We start from the raw sequence: 14,417 nt of genomic DNA on the forward strand, positions 1-14,417 counted from the left end.
CCTCCCACTCTCTCCCTATTTATTTCAAAACCCCCTTCCCCTCCCCCAGTTCTGTCTGCCTTCCCACTTTATCTCCTTGTTTCTACAGAATCACATGCAATCGTCTCTTGTGATGATTTATATTATTCATTTAAACTTGCTTGTTGTTTTGACAGGGGGAAAGTTCAATTAATGCCCACATAATTCTACAGCAACTCATCCACATCCTTGACTCTCTACAACACTCAAGCTCTATTCCTGTTGTGACACGTGGGCTGGAAAAGGGAACTCTCCATGTAAATGGTCAATATATGCTATTTTATACTGAAATCTATAGTCGATCATAAATGTGCAAGAATACAACTGTAGAAGTGGGGATCTGAGCACACTCTGTGTCCATATTTGAAATGGCATAACGCTTTGCTATCTGTCTTGTAATTTACTTCCCTGACTTCTAAGCTCTTTAAATGGAACTAAGATTATGTTTTCTCTTTTAAAGGAAACCTTAATCAGTGAAGTCATGTGCTAGCTTGAACTTGTCCATTCAGGCATGAATGGACTCATTCATGTAGAGAAATTTATATTTAATAAAAACCAAAAGAACTGTGGATGCTGTAAATCAGAGACAAAAATAGAAATTGCCGGAAAAGCTCAGCAGGTCTGGCAGTATCTGTCGAGAGAAATCAGAGTTAATGTTTTGGATCGAGTGACCCTTCCTCAGAACTGATGGTAGCTAGGAAAATATTGGTTTATATGCAGAAGTAGGGTGGGGGTGATCAAGAAGTAAACGATAGGTAGGGATAGAGCCCACAGAGAGAGAACAACAGTTGGACAGACAAAGGAGTAGACAACGATTTAGCTAGGAGGGTGAATAGCTACTAATGGGGACTGTTAATGGCTGACTGGGTGGTGTGTAATAGTTGATGTCTACCAGTTTCCCCAAGTGACACTTCATTAATATGTACAGGTGGGTGAAGACATTTAAAACTGGAGTCCTCTGGCAGTGCATCTGTTTCAGGCATTTCAACCTGAGAAACTGTCGTACTTACTAAAGATGTACAGTCACAAGAACTATGCTATACCTCTGCGTTCACCCTCAGCTACTATTTAAAATGATGAACCACAGCAGTCGCCTCTTGTCCCTGTCTGCTTCACTCTCTTTTGCAAGAAGGTGCTTCCTAACTCTGAAATAATTCATGAAATGCACGGTGATGCATTTTGGAAGATCTAATGCATGAGGAAAGTATTCAGTAGATGGCAGAACCTTACTGGCATCAACATCCAAAGAGATCTTGGTATATAGGTCCACAGTTCCCTGAAAGTGACAACACAAGATGGTCAAGAAGGCATATCGCATGTTTGCCTTCATCAGTCGGGGCATAGAATATAAAAATTGGCAAGTCATGATGCAACCATATAGAACTTTAGTTAGGCCACTTTTGAAATATTGTGTGCATTTCTGGTCGCCACACTAGCAGAAGGATTTGGAGGCTTTGGAGATGGTATAGAAACGGTTTACCAGGATGTCACCTGGTTTGGAGGATATTAGCTATGAGGAGATTAGACAAACTTGGTTTGTTTTCACTTGAACTTCAAAGGGTGAGGGGGCAGACCTGATAGAAGTTTACAAAATTATGGATAGAATGGATGGTTGGAGTCTGGGTAGAAAAGGCAATTACTAAGGGACGTAGATATACGGAAAAGTGGGTAAGAATCATAGAATCCCTACAGTGTGGAAGCAGAACATTCAGCCCTTCGAGTCCACACCAACCCTCCGAAGAGCATCTCACCCTGACCACCTTCCCTTCCGACCTTGAAATCAGCTATCCTTACTTGATCTGGCATACTAGTGACTCCAGTCCCACAGAAACATGATTGGTTCTTGGTTAATTCAGAACTAGTCAGCTCAAGGGAAGTTAGGAATAGGCAATAAATGCCAACCTTGACAGCAATACCCAGATCCCATACAAGAATTTAGCCAGTACATCACAAGCACAGTAGAGTCAGCATAATGGCACAGTTGTTAGCACTGGTGCCTCACAGTGCCAGGGACCCGGGTTCGATTCCACTGCTGGGTGACTGCCTGAATGGAGTTTGCACATTCTCCCTATGTCTATGTGGGTTTCCACTGGGTGCTCTGGTTCTTCCAGTTAGGTGGAGTGACCATGCTAAATTGTCCAGTAGTGTCCACGGTTGTGCAGGCTAGATGGATTAGCCATGGTAAATGCAGAGATATGGGAATTAGGTGGGCTTCAAACAATTTGTCCCACTTGCCTGATGACATCATTGTAAGAATCTTCCTCATCATCAGCAGGAACTTCAGCATTGTTAGTCCACAGGTAATTGTCAAACATATTCACTATTCAACATTTTCCAAATGGCTTTTAGACAATATTCCGATCAAGATCATTAACCATCTACAGCCCATTAATACAATGTCGCAAGCAAGGATGCTGGCAAATTTCCACCTGAGTGAATGTTTGTTCATCTTCTAAAATCCAATCGTTTCAAATTTTTCAGAGATTTTCCTTGAGAGGTTTATTTACACACACTCCAAGGGATGAACAACACCTCAAAATCTCCAGGAGTAATGACCACATCACTGTCAGGTGCTGTCACATCATGAACAAGCTGGCATTTGAACATGTCTCAGTCAAGCAAGTCTTTTTTGGGTTGACCTTCTGGTCTCAAATTCCACACTCTGATCCTATCCTTGCAATTTAGCTTCATCCAGACATTTTCATGGAATGTGTGATGACACTCAAAAATTCCCCTTCGAGAGTTTTCGAATTGAATCGGCTCTACATTTTGTGCCATTGCCAAACGAGATGGAACCACTGGACCACAGCTTCTCATGGCCAGTCTTCTCAGGGACGGTTTATTTCACCAGTTTTGGCCATGTTTGCTGACATTTTGCTGACAATGAGAAAAGGCTGTTCCCAAAGTGATCTCCACTTGAGGATTGAGTCTGATTATTAAAATGTTCATGCCTGCCTTCATTAGCCTCCTGAGCTCATGATTTTCCAGCTGCTAAGTAGGAAGGCAATGCTGCACTTTGGACAGCAGTTTATGAAATCCTCAAACCTCCATAAATTGCCTGATCAATGTTTGCATGGGCCTGACTTTTCTCTTTATAGCTGCTTTTATGCGATATGTGTAAGGACACAAAACCAAGCTTCACAGAATGTTACTGCGCAGGAGAGGCCAAAGATTCACATATGGCAAGGTTTTGATTCAAAGTGTTAGCGAGGTGATGCCTTTTGCATGTTGCCATTACACGGGTGACTTGAAAGAAGCAGGCACCTTGGTAAATAATGTGACTAAATGTTGGAAGGGCCTGGGTGTATCAGCTTTTGTTTTATTCAATTGTGAGGTGTGGGCGTCGCTGGCTGGTCAGTATTTCTTGCCATCCCTAGTTGCCCTTGAGAAGGTGGTGGTGTGCTGCCTTCTTGAACTGTTGCAGTCCTCCTGCTGTGGGTTGACCCACAATGCTATTAGGGAGGGAATTCCAGGATTTTGGCCCAATGACAGTGAAGGGATGGCGATATATTTCCAAGTCAGGATGGTGAGTGACTTCGAGGGGAACTTGAAGGTGGTGGTGTTCCCATATGTCTGAAGCCCCTGTCCTTCTAGATGGAAGTGGTCATGGGTTTGGAAAGTGCTGTCTGAGGATCTTTGGTGAATTTCTGCAGTGCATCTTGTAGATAGTACACGCTGCTACTACTGAGCACCAGTGGTGAAGGGAGTGAATGTTTGTGGAAGTAGTGCCAATCAAGTGAGCTGCTTTGTCCTGGATGGTGTCAAGCTTCTTGAGTGTTGTTGGGACTGCCCTCATCCAGGCAAGTGGAAAGTATTCCATCATACTTCTGACTTGTGCCTTGCAGATGGTGGACAGGCTTTGAGGAGTCAGGAGGTGAGTCACTCGCCACAGTATTCCTAGCTTCTGGCCTGTTTTGTAGCTACTGTGTTAATGTGAGACCAGTCGAGTTCCTGGTCAATGATAACACCCATGAAGGATGTTGATAGTGGGGGATTCAGTGATGGTAACACCATTGAATGTCAAGGGATGGTGGTTAGATTGTCTCTTGTTGGTGATGATCATAGCCTGGCTTTTGTGTGGCGCGAATGTCACTTGCCACTTTTCAGCCCAAGCCTGGATATTGTCCAGATCTTGTTGCATTTGAACATGAACTGCTTCAGTATCTGAGGAGTCACGAATGCTGCTGAACATTGTGCAATCATTGGCGAACATCCCCACTTCTGACCTGATGTTGGAGGGAACATCATTGATGAAGCAGCTGAAGATGGTTGGGCCGAGGACACTACCCTGAGGAACTCCTGCAGAGATATCCTGAAACTGAGATGATTGACCTCCAACAACCATGGCCATCGTCCTATGTGTCAGGTATGACTCCAACCACCGGAGAGTTTGCCCCCAATACCCATTGTTTCCAGTTTTGTTAGGGCTCCTTGATCCCACACTCGGTCGAATGCAACCTTGATATCAGGGGCTGTCACTCTCACCTCACCTCTGGAATTCAGCTCTTTTGTACATTTTTGAACCAAGGCTGTAATGTGGTCAGGAGCTGAGTGGCCCTGACAGAACCCAAACTGGGCGTCACTGAGCAGGTTATTTCTGAGCAGGTGCTGCTTGATAGCACTGTTGATGACACCTTCCATCACTTTACTGATGTTCGAGAGTAGACTGATGGACCGGTAATTGGCTGGGTTGGATTTGTCCTGCTTTTTGTGTACAGGATATACTTGGGCAATTCTCCATATTGCTAGTTAGATACCAATGTTGTACTGTACTGGAACAGCTTGGCTAGGGGAGCGGCAAGTTCTGGAGCACAAGTCTTCAGCACTATTGCTGGAATGTTGTCAAGTCCCGTAGCATTTAGTATCCAGTGTCTGCATCATTTCTTGACATCACGTGGAGTGAATCGAATTGGCTGAAGACTGGTATCTGTAATGCTGGGGAACACTGGAGGAGGCCGAGATGGATCATCCACTTGGCACTTCTAGCTGAAGATTGCTGCGAAAGCGTCAGCCTTATCTTTTGCCCTCTTGCGCTGGGCTCTTCCATCATTGAGGATGGGGATATTTGTGGAGCCTCCTCCTCCAATGAGTTGTTTAATTGTCCACCACCATTCATGACAGGGTGTGACAGGACTGCAAAGCTTAGATCTGGTCCATTTGGTTGTGGGATCGCTTAGCTCTGTCTATCACTTGCTGCTTTCACTGTTTGGTGTGCAAATAGTCCTGTTTGGTGGCTTCACCAGGTTGATACCAGCTGGACTCCTTTGTGATCTTAACTGAATGTTTCTTGTGATCGCCAAGATTCCCTACACCAGATGACTGTGGAGGCTGAGTCTTTAAGGTAGAGATTGATTTCTGATTCCCAGCGGCGTACAGGATTTTGGAGATGCAGTGTGTAAAAGGCATTGAGGTGTTTGGTCAGCCATTTTCATATTGAATAGCAGGGTACTATGCACTATGACCAGAATTAAATGGTTAATTTGTTAATTTTCATAAAGCAGGCAAATTTACAGAATAATTAAATCTTTCTTTGATTCAACTAAGCTCTTCGAGTATGACGATAAGTGTGCCATGTTATCCTGAACTTTTTCTGATTCTGATCCATCTTGAGAAGAGGGAATTGGTGAAGCCACCTTCTAGCCCAGATGTAACTGGCCAGTTGCCATCCACACCCTCTGTAGTCAGCCAGTGAAAAGGTGGTGCCATTCCTCAGTATTCACTCATCATCTAATCAATAAAATGGTCTTCTTGTGTACTAGCCTTGCGTTGGTTTAATGGGTATGGCCTGAGGCCACTGTCCCTGAATGATATAATTTTAAAATGGACAGTGAGTTGGTGATATTCTGCAAATTGTCTCACTTGGTATTGCGAGATGTCTTCAGCACTTGCAGTTTGTGCTTTTGCAATCTGCCTTTTTTAAATCTAGCTGGAGGAACAACATGTCATCTTTAAACTAGGCACTTTACAACATTCTGGATTTAATATTGAGTTCAGCACCTTCAGATTGTGAACCTGCTCCCATTTCTTCCCTTTCTTTTAGCTTTATTTGTTGCATTCTCTGTCACCCTGTCCTCTCTCCCTGCCATCCACGCCAGTGGGACTGTGTGTTCTTTCCAATTTGCAGTTTGACACACCATTATTCTGCTATTCTCACATTCTGATCACTTCATCTGTGGTATCAACATTGTTTCACCACAAGGGCTCCACCCCACCCCACCCACTATTGCGTAAATGTTGCCGCATCCACACTTCATGTCAGCTCTGATGAAAACTTATTTAGATTCAAAATGTTAGCCTGCTCTCTCTCCGTTGATGCTGCCTGACCCAGTGTGACCTTGAGCATTTTTTGTTTTCAGTTAAACATAAGATATGTCCAAATCCTTCCCTTGAAGTGAATGAATAATGAGAAATCACAGGACAGCCATATTGTAGTTATATTGTCTTCTCATTGGGTACTCTTTACTCGCGCCAGACAACATAAGTAAGCTCATGTTAACTGAAACATTATCTTGAATGTACAAAATATTTGCAAATGGGAATTGAAAGACTGCAGCCAAGCTCACATGATTCTGGATAATTTGTACACATTTGATTTCTGAATAAGTTAACTAACGTTGTTGAGTTGAGCTGTAAACCATAAATCAGACTTGTGCCACCGTTTACGTTAGAAATTGATCATTTCTCAGTATCAGCATCAAAGGCTGCTGAGTGGTTAATGGGATAGTTAGGAAAGAAAACAGGATTCCTGCCTTTACCAGTTGAGGCATAGATTATAAGAGCAGGGAGATATTGTTGGAGCTATACATGACTTTAGTAAGGCCACAGCTGGAGCACTGTGTGCAGTTCTGGTCACCATACAATAGGAAGAATTTAATTGCAATAGAGGGGATGCAGAGGAGATTCACCAGGAAGTTGTCTGGGATGGAGCATTTCAGCTATGAAGAGTGGCTGGATAAAGTCAGGTTGTTTTCTTTAGAGCAGAGAAGGTTGGGGGCAGGGCACCTGATAAAGGTGTATAAGATTATGAGGGTGTGAGTGGAAAGCAGCTGTTCCCCTTAATTAAGGTGTCAAGAGCAAGGGAGCATAATTTTAAAGTGAGAGGAGGTTTAGACAGAATTTGAGGAAAATCTTTCTCACAGAGTGATGGGCGGGAGGATCTGGAATACATTGCCTGGGAGGGTAGTTGAGGTGGGAAACCTCACAACCTTTAAAAAGTACTTTGGATGAACACTTGTAATGTCATAACATTCAAGGCAATAGACAGTGCAGGGAAGTGGGACTAGTGTGGATAGTGTGTTTTTTGGCAGTATAGACTCAATGAGCTGAAGGGCCTCTTCTGTACTGTATGACTGTAAGTGAAACAAAATTCCTTCTGGTGTTAGCCCTTCCAGGTCTCCCAGTATATACATTAGTGCTAGTTTCCATGCCATCACTCTTGTATCACTCAAAACTTTCACGTCAAATCCATTTCGCCCATTAGCTAAGGTCTGCAAAATTATTGTGCTTTCCACCTCTTATTTGACTCATTGAATGATGGTGATTATGAAGTAAAGTAAGGAGCCACAACTCAATCACCACTGATTTTGGCTGTTTTATTATTGCCTGGATTCCCGATCAGACAGGCAGTGTATCTTTAAGATGATTATGCAACATCATGAAATGCAATGTTCCAGTATAAAGATACCAACTTTTCCTACAGTCATTCTCTGTGTAATGGAGTCAGTGTTCTGCATTCGGGTCAGTTATGTATACGTAATGCACAATAGCATCATGAAGCCCATAAACCCATACTGTACGTCTGTAACAATATTGCCGTATAAATGACTATTATCAGTAATAAACTTTAAAATCTCTCTCAACGAGAATCTGATCATTATGGTATATGTTACATAAGTTAACATATAGACCATCATTTGGACCATTTCATAAGGGCAGTGGTGCTTGACCCAAGAAATCATGTCTTCAGCATTCTATTTTAGCAATATTTGAGATTAGGAGCTAATCATGAAGATAGTTGATGTTGACCTAAAAATGTAAATCCCAGAAGTAGATGGTGACAAACATTAAGACATCTTTATTCCAAATATAGACAGTCAGTAGACACCCACATTCCCCGAGTGAATAAAAATAAACATTATTATTTTCCCTGCCTCATTCTCTAAGAGATCTATATTCATTTTGGCCTCCTCTCTTTTTATATACTTAAACAAGCTTTTACTATCTGTTTTTACATTACTTGCTGGTTAACCCTCATAGTTTATTTTCTCACTGATTATTTTCTTGGTCATCCATTGTTAGTTTTTAGAACATTCTCAATCCCCTCTGATTTACCTCTAATCTTTGTATGTATGTTGTACATTGTATGCTTTTTTTTCCCCCTTCAATTTGATGCAATCCTTAACTTCCCTGGTTAGCCATGTGAATCCCCTTCCTGGAAACATTCTTACTCACTGGGATATATCTTCTCTGCGAGCCATGACCTGTTTTCTTAAATATCTGCCATTGTACATCAACCCTCTTCGTTGTTAAAATCCTTTCCCAGTCCACTGCGGCCAGTTCTACCCTTATTCCTGTGTAATTACCCTTATTTAAACAGCACAGTTGTTTCCAACCCAAGTTCCTTGCTCTCAAACTGAATTCCAAACTCTATCATATTATAGTCATTGTTTCCTAGGAGATCTTTTACTCAGATCACTTATTCAACCTGCCTTAGTACATATTACTAAGTCCAAAATAGCCTGATCCTTGGTTGGATCCACAACATACTAGTGTAGGAAATTGTCCTGAATTATTGCTTGTGGTTACCTCTGTCAACCTAACTATCCAATCTACATGAAGGTTAAAATCATCCATGGTTAATCTACTGCTTTCATTACATCCTGATTGATTCTCTGACTCAATATATAGCTACTGTTAGGGGGCCTATAGACCACTGTCGTCTTTCCCTTTTTTTTCGTATCTCTACCCTTATGCATTTTACATCTTTCCAAGATCATTTCTTGCTACTCTACTTATTCCATCATACCAACAAATACTACCCCACCACCTTTCCTTCCAGCTGACCTTTTGAAAAGTCACTTACCCCTAAATATTTAGTTTCCAGCTTTGACCTCCATGTCTCCGCAATGGCTATAAGGTTATACCTATTAACCTATATTTGTGCTGTTAATTCATTTATTTCATTCCAAATACTATGCACTTTTAAGAATCACTAATTTGCCTTTTTACCACATTTTCCTCTTTGACACTATTTGCTGCTTTTTATTATGTTCATAGACTCTGACCCTTCCTGACTCCTCTGTGGGGGTCAGTACCTAAATAGGAGTCCTGCAATGCTCCCATATTATTTTACTTTGTAACTCGATGTATTCTCAATCTAGTACCCTTTCAAATAACTTAGCGATTAGCTTAAAACACTCCCAGTTACATCTACTCTGATTCAATGGGAAAACTGGAATTGAGAAAACAGAAATAGCAAGCTAATTTACCAATTACATACAGACATATGAAATAGGAGCTGGAATAAGCCATTCAGCCCCTCAAGCCTGCTTAGCACTCAGATCATTACTGATCAGTTTGTGTTCTGAATTCCACACTCCTCTCTACTCACGAAAACCCTTGATTCTACTGCCTAACAAGAATCTATCCACCACCACTTCAAAAATATTTAATGACTGCACTTCCACCAATGACTCCACTTCCACGGCCTTGAGGATGAGAAACTCCAAGAGACTTTACCACTGAAAGTTAAAGCTGTGAAATAGATTATTGCCAAAATAATAGGTCAAGTAATTGAGAATGATTTTGAGCAAGAAAGGATAGCAACACTCCTTAACAAGAAAAACATTCTCCTCAGCTCTAACCTAAAAGGGCAATCATTAATTTTAAAGTAGCACCAGGGGGCACGGGTTTGATTCCATCCTCGGTCGACTGTCTGTGAGGAGTTTGCACGTTCTCCCTGTGTCTGCGTGAGCCTGCTTCAGGTCCTGCGGTTTCTTCCCACAGTCCAGAGATGTGCAGGTGAGGTGGATTGTCCATGCTAAATTGCCCATAGTGTCCAGAGATATGCAGGCTAGGTGGATTAGCCATGGGAAATGAAAGTTTACAGGGGGTCTGGGGTGAGATGCTCTTCAGAGGATTGGTGTGGACCCAATGGACCAAATGGCCTGCTTCCACACTGTACGGTTTCTGCAGAATTGGACTAACCCATAAGAAGAAACATTTTTTGCATGTCCACCTTGTCAAGACCATTCAGAATCTAATAAACTTCAATCAAATCATCCTTCACTATTCTAAATTCCAGTTGAAACAACAAGCTGTCCAAGCCTCCTTAAACGACAACACACTCTTTTCCAGAAATCAGTCTAGTAAACCATCCTTTGAACCAACTCCAATGTATTTACACCCTTAAATAAGGTGATCAAACCTACACACAGTATTTAAGATGTAGACGTGTGCTCTTTGGAGTTTAGAAGAATGAGGGATGACCCCATTGATTCTTGCAGAATTCTTCCAGACCCTGACAGGGTGGATGTTTTCTCCTGGCTGGTGAGTCTAAAACAAGGGGACACTGTCTCTGAAAATGGGGGTACCCATTTAGGACTGAGATAAGGAGGAATTTCTTCACTCAGAGAACGGTGAATCTACCCTAGAAATTCTCTACCCCAGAGTCCTCAGTCAATGAGCAAGTTCAAGACAAGTGATTGATTTCGAGTTAGTAATGACAGTAAGGAATCTGAAGATAGCATAGGAATATGATGCAGTTTTGAGGGACAGAATAGCCTACTCCTTGCACCTATGTTGCTGAGCAAACTCCTATCCTTGATAGAATTGGAGTGGTAGCAACTACATTTGTATAATTCCTTTATGTTTTCAAGTATGTAAGCATAACTGGCAAAGGCAATATTTATTTACTACCCCTAATTGCCCTTGAACTGAGTGGCTCACAACCATATCAGTGGGCAGTTAAGAGTGAACCAGGTCTGGAGTCACATGTAGGCCAGATGAGGAAAGGACAGCAGATTTCCTTCCGTAGTTAGAAATACCTCTTCCAACCACACCTTACATCTCATCCCCAATAAGTCCTGCTTTAACACATCTGCAAATCCTGACTGTGCCATCAGCCAGGAGTAGAATCGAACATCCAAGACAAGTTTCAAACTCTGGTATAAATGCTTAGGCTATGGAAATGGCCATTTCAGGTGTGAATCAACGAGTGAGTAGTTTGCTGCTCATTCTCCCCAAATTTTTCTTTACTCTTTCCCAATTCCCTATCCACTCTCCCCACATGTCCCTTGTCATGTTTAAGACACAGCGTTTCTGTAGAAAGTGCTGAAATGGACAAGCGTGACTGGGATGTATTGGCCTGTCCCCATACCCTGACCTGCCTCCCATGGCCATTGCAAGGATACCTTGGAAATGACCACTTAACATGTGCGGTCACATGGGGAACTGTTTTGCTTTTGCAGCATCAGGAAATCAGGACATTGGCCACACACCAAGACCAAGTGAGGTTTGATAGACTCACGAAGGCATTTATGGTGCCTATGTGTGAGAAGTGATTCTGGGTGAATATGTTGTCTTGTGAAGTGACTGGTAATGATTACAGTGACAGGAGAGATTGAGATTTATAGCTCATTTATGCTGAACAGATTTACAAAGTGCACAAACTATGATGTTACCACGATACCCCCCTACGTCGCTGGTACGACACCTGATGGGAATACTGTGCTCAGTTCTGGGCACCACTGTATATGATGACAAGGTTTTGAGAAGAGGGAGGGATTACAATGATACCAAGGTGAGGAAAATGTTGAGATATTGGAGATGCTGTGACTGTTCTACTTGGACTAAAGACTAACTGTAAATTGAGTCAAGTGTTTGACACAATGAGAGGTTATGATGGTCAATCAGGAAGAGTATTTCCACTGCCAGGAGGGTCAGTGACCAGAGCAAATCTAAGATAATTGGTGAAAGTGAGAGATATTGGGTGGCACGTTGGCTCAATCGTTAGCATTGCTGCCTCACAGCGCCAGGGACCTGCGTTCAATTCCACCCTCAGGTGACTGTCTGTGTGGAGTTTGCATATTTTCCTCGTTCTGCATCAATTTCCTCTGCATCTGTTTCTTCCCACAGTCCAAAGATGTGCTGGTTAGGTGGATTAGCCATGGGAAATGCAGGGTTATAGGGATAGTGCAGACAGATGGGTCTGTGGGGATACTCTTCAAAGGGTCGGTGTGGACTCAATGGGTCAAATGGCCTGCTTCTATACTATAGGAATTCTAATTCCTATATTCTAATGAATATTAGTGTCCCAGATGTGGCTTTACAATATCAAAAACAGATTCATGGTCACCAACACTGAGACTAGCTTCATATTCCAGATTTAATTATTCCTCAGCTGCTGTGGGTGGAATTTGAACTTGTGGTCCCACAGAATTAGCCTAGGCCTCTGTCATTTAACCTCATTACCACTATGTCACCATCTCCACCTTATTTTTGTACCAAATATACTTTTCAACAACACCTAACCTGATCTACCATTGAATAAGATCACAGTTGATCTGACTGGGACCTCAAATCTGTATTCCTGCCTATCCCTGATATTCCTTCGTGCCACGCCTCCCTCCGTTGAACAAGAATCACTTTAACTCTGCCTTCGAAATACTCCAGGTTTCTGCTTCCACCCATCTTTTCAGGAAGACAGTTCAAAGACTCATAGTCTGGGAGAAAATATTTATTTCATCTGTTTTAAATGGGTAACCCATGATCGTTAATCACACTTCTTTTGAAAATTGTAAATTCAACTGGCAGAGAGAAGGTGGAAACTTATGAGTATAGAAGGAGAAACTGGTTTGTCAGTGGGATCAATTCATTTCTAATTTTTACTAGTCTACACTTTGGAGTAAATAACATAGCAAATTGATGTCTTTTTTAAATTGCTTAGCATTTGTAAAGACTGTCTTTTTATTTTTCTGTTTTGTTTTGAATTGTGGATTGACATGTTTTGAAAATTGTTTTGAAACCAGGGATTACATGTAAGTAATTTGATCCTCATTGTGAACACTGTTTGCACGGCTGTGGGTTGCAACAGTGTTTGCAGATGAACTGGAGCTGAGGGGTTATGTACAAATGGAGCTTCGGTTAGCAACAAGTTACAGATTGGTTTGTGGACTCATGATCAGTTACCAATGGCAAAGATCTTCTGCCTGCCAACAATTGTGTGATTGTTTCTCAAGCAGCTGAACATCTTCAGGCTGTGAATAAGATACAGAGAAGCCTTCAGATCACCACCAGTTCAGAAGCGCGCTCACTCTCTCTCACTCTCTCTCTCCCGCTCTCTCTCTCTGTGTCTGTCTTCCCTCTTTTTTTTCCTCACTTCCGCTCTCTGTGTAGTAAGACACTGTAAGCCTAAACAAAACCAGTTTATATTTTTGCCTTCAGCAGTTACTGAAAGTTGTGACTTTTAATGGATAAACGCAAGTCCTTTTATAAGTGAACCAGCCAACCTCTGCGTCCAGCAAGAGGGTTAGACTTTAGTAGAGCTATACAGATGGTTCATAATTGTTTACTTGTAGCTAGAGTCAAATTGCTTGGAATAAGTAGTAATTTTTGTTCAGTACAGAAACCTTATCCATGTTTTGGTTAACTTGAGTCTGAAAGACAGGTAAATTGGAGAATTCTGTTTAGTTCTTAAAATGTTTAACTTTTGTGGTGACTAAGAATAGTGAGATTGGTTTCTGTTATGCTACCATTGTGAGGTGTAATACTTGGCTTAACTATTTTGATTTAGTAAGTTAACTTAAGATGTAGCTGTAGAGCTCAATCATGTGTTGTACAGGCTGCAGTATGTGAGAAGCTTCAGACATGTAGACATTAGTAAACAACTCCCAAATGTTTATAACCGAGTCATACAGCCACGTTCCACACTCCATATAAGCTAATAGTGGTGTCAGTATGTTGAGTAGATGACAACTTATTTGGTCAATATAGCCAGGAAACTGCAGGTCACAGCTTACAGGACAGGTCCTAGCTGCAGTTTAACCTAGGTCAGAATTTAAACTAGCTTGACCTAAGTTCCCAGCATGCTTGATTGTAGCTCGTAACCAGTCTCATAGCCATTTCTCTTGCTGAACACAAACATAAGGAATCTTACAAGTCAAGTGGATGAGTTGAGGGTGCTGATTAACATAGAGATAGGTTTCAATGGTAACACAGACATGGTTGAGGAAGGCACTGGACAGGTACCTCAATATTCCAGGATATAGAATCTTCTGGTGAGACTGGGAGCATTGTAAAAGCATAGCTGGTGTCACAATAATGGTCAAAGAATCAATTACTGCAAATAAGGAGGGATGATATCCACAGTTGTGTCCAAATTGAGGTCATGCGAGTAGAAT

At 41.9% G+C, this 14,417-nt stretch overlaps 1 protein-coding gene across 1 annotated transcript in view; it reads left to right on the forward strand.

Moving 5' to 3' along the window:
- The window catches only part of lss (lanosterol synthase (2,3-oxidosqualene-lanosterol cyclase)), an 89,527-nt gene extending 88,905 nt beyond the window's left edge, over window positions 1-622 (forward strand). Inside the window, exon 23 of the mRNA XM_048599361.1 lies at window positions 156-622. The gene's annotated coding sequence lies outside the window, so the exon portion shown is untranslated. The remainder of the gene's footprint in view (window positions 1-155) is intronic.
- The last annotated feature ends 13,795 nt before the right edge of the window (window positions 623-14,417 follow it).

This window comes from Rhincodon typus, chromosome 7 (assembly GCF_021869965.1).
Source record: "Rhincodon typus isolate 14 chromosome 7, sRhiTyp1.1, whole genome shotgun sequence".
Classification (NCBI taxonomy): Eukaryota; Metazoa; Chordata; class Chondrichthyes; order Orectolobiformes; family Rhincodontidae; genus Rhincodon; species Rhincodon typus.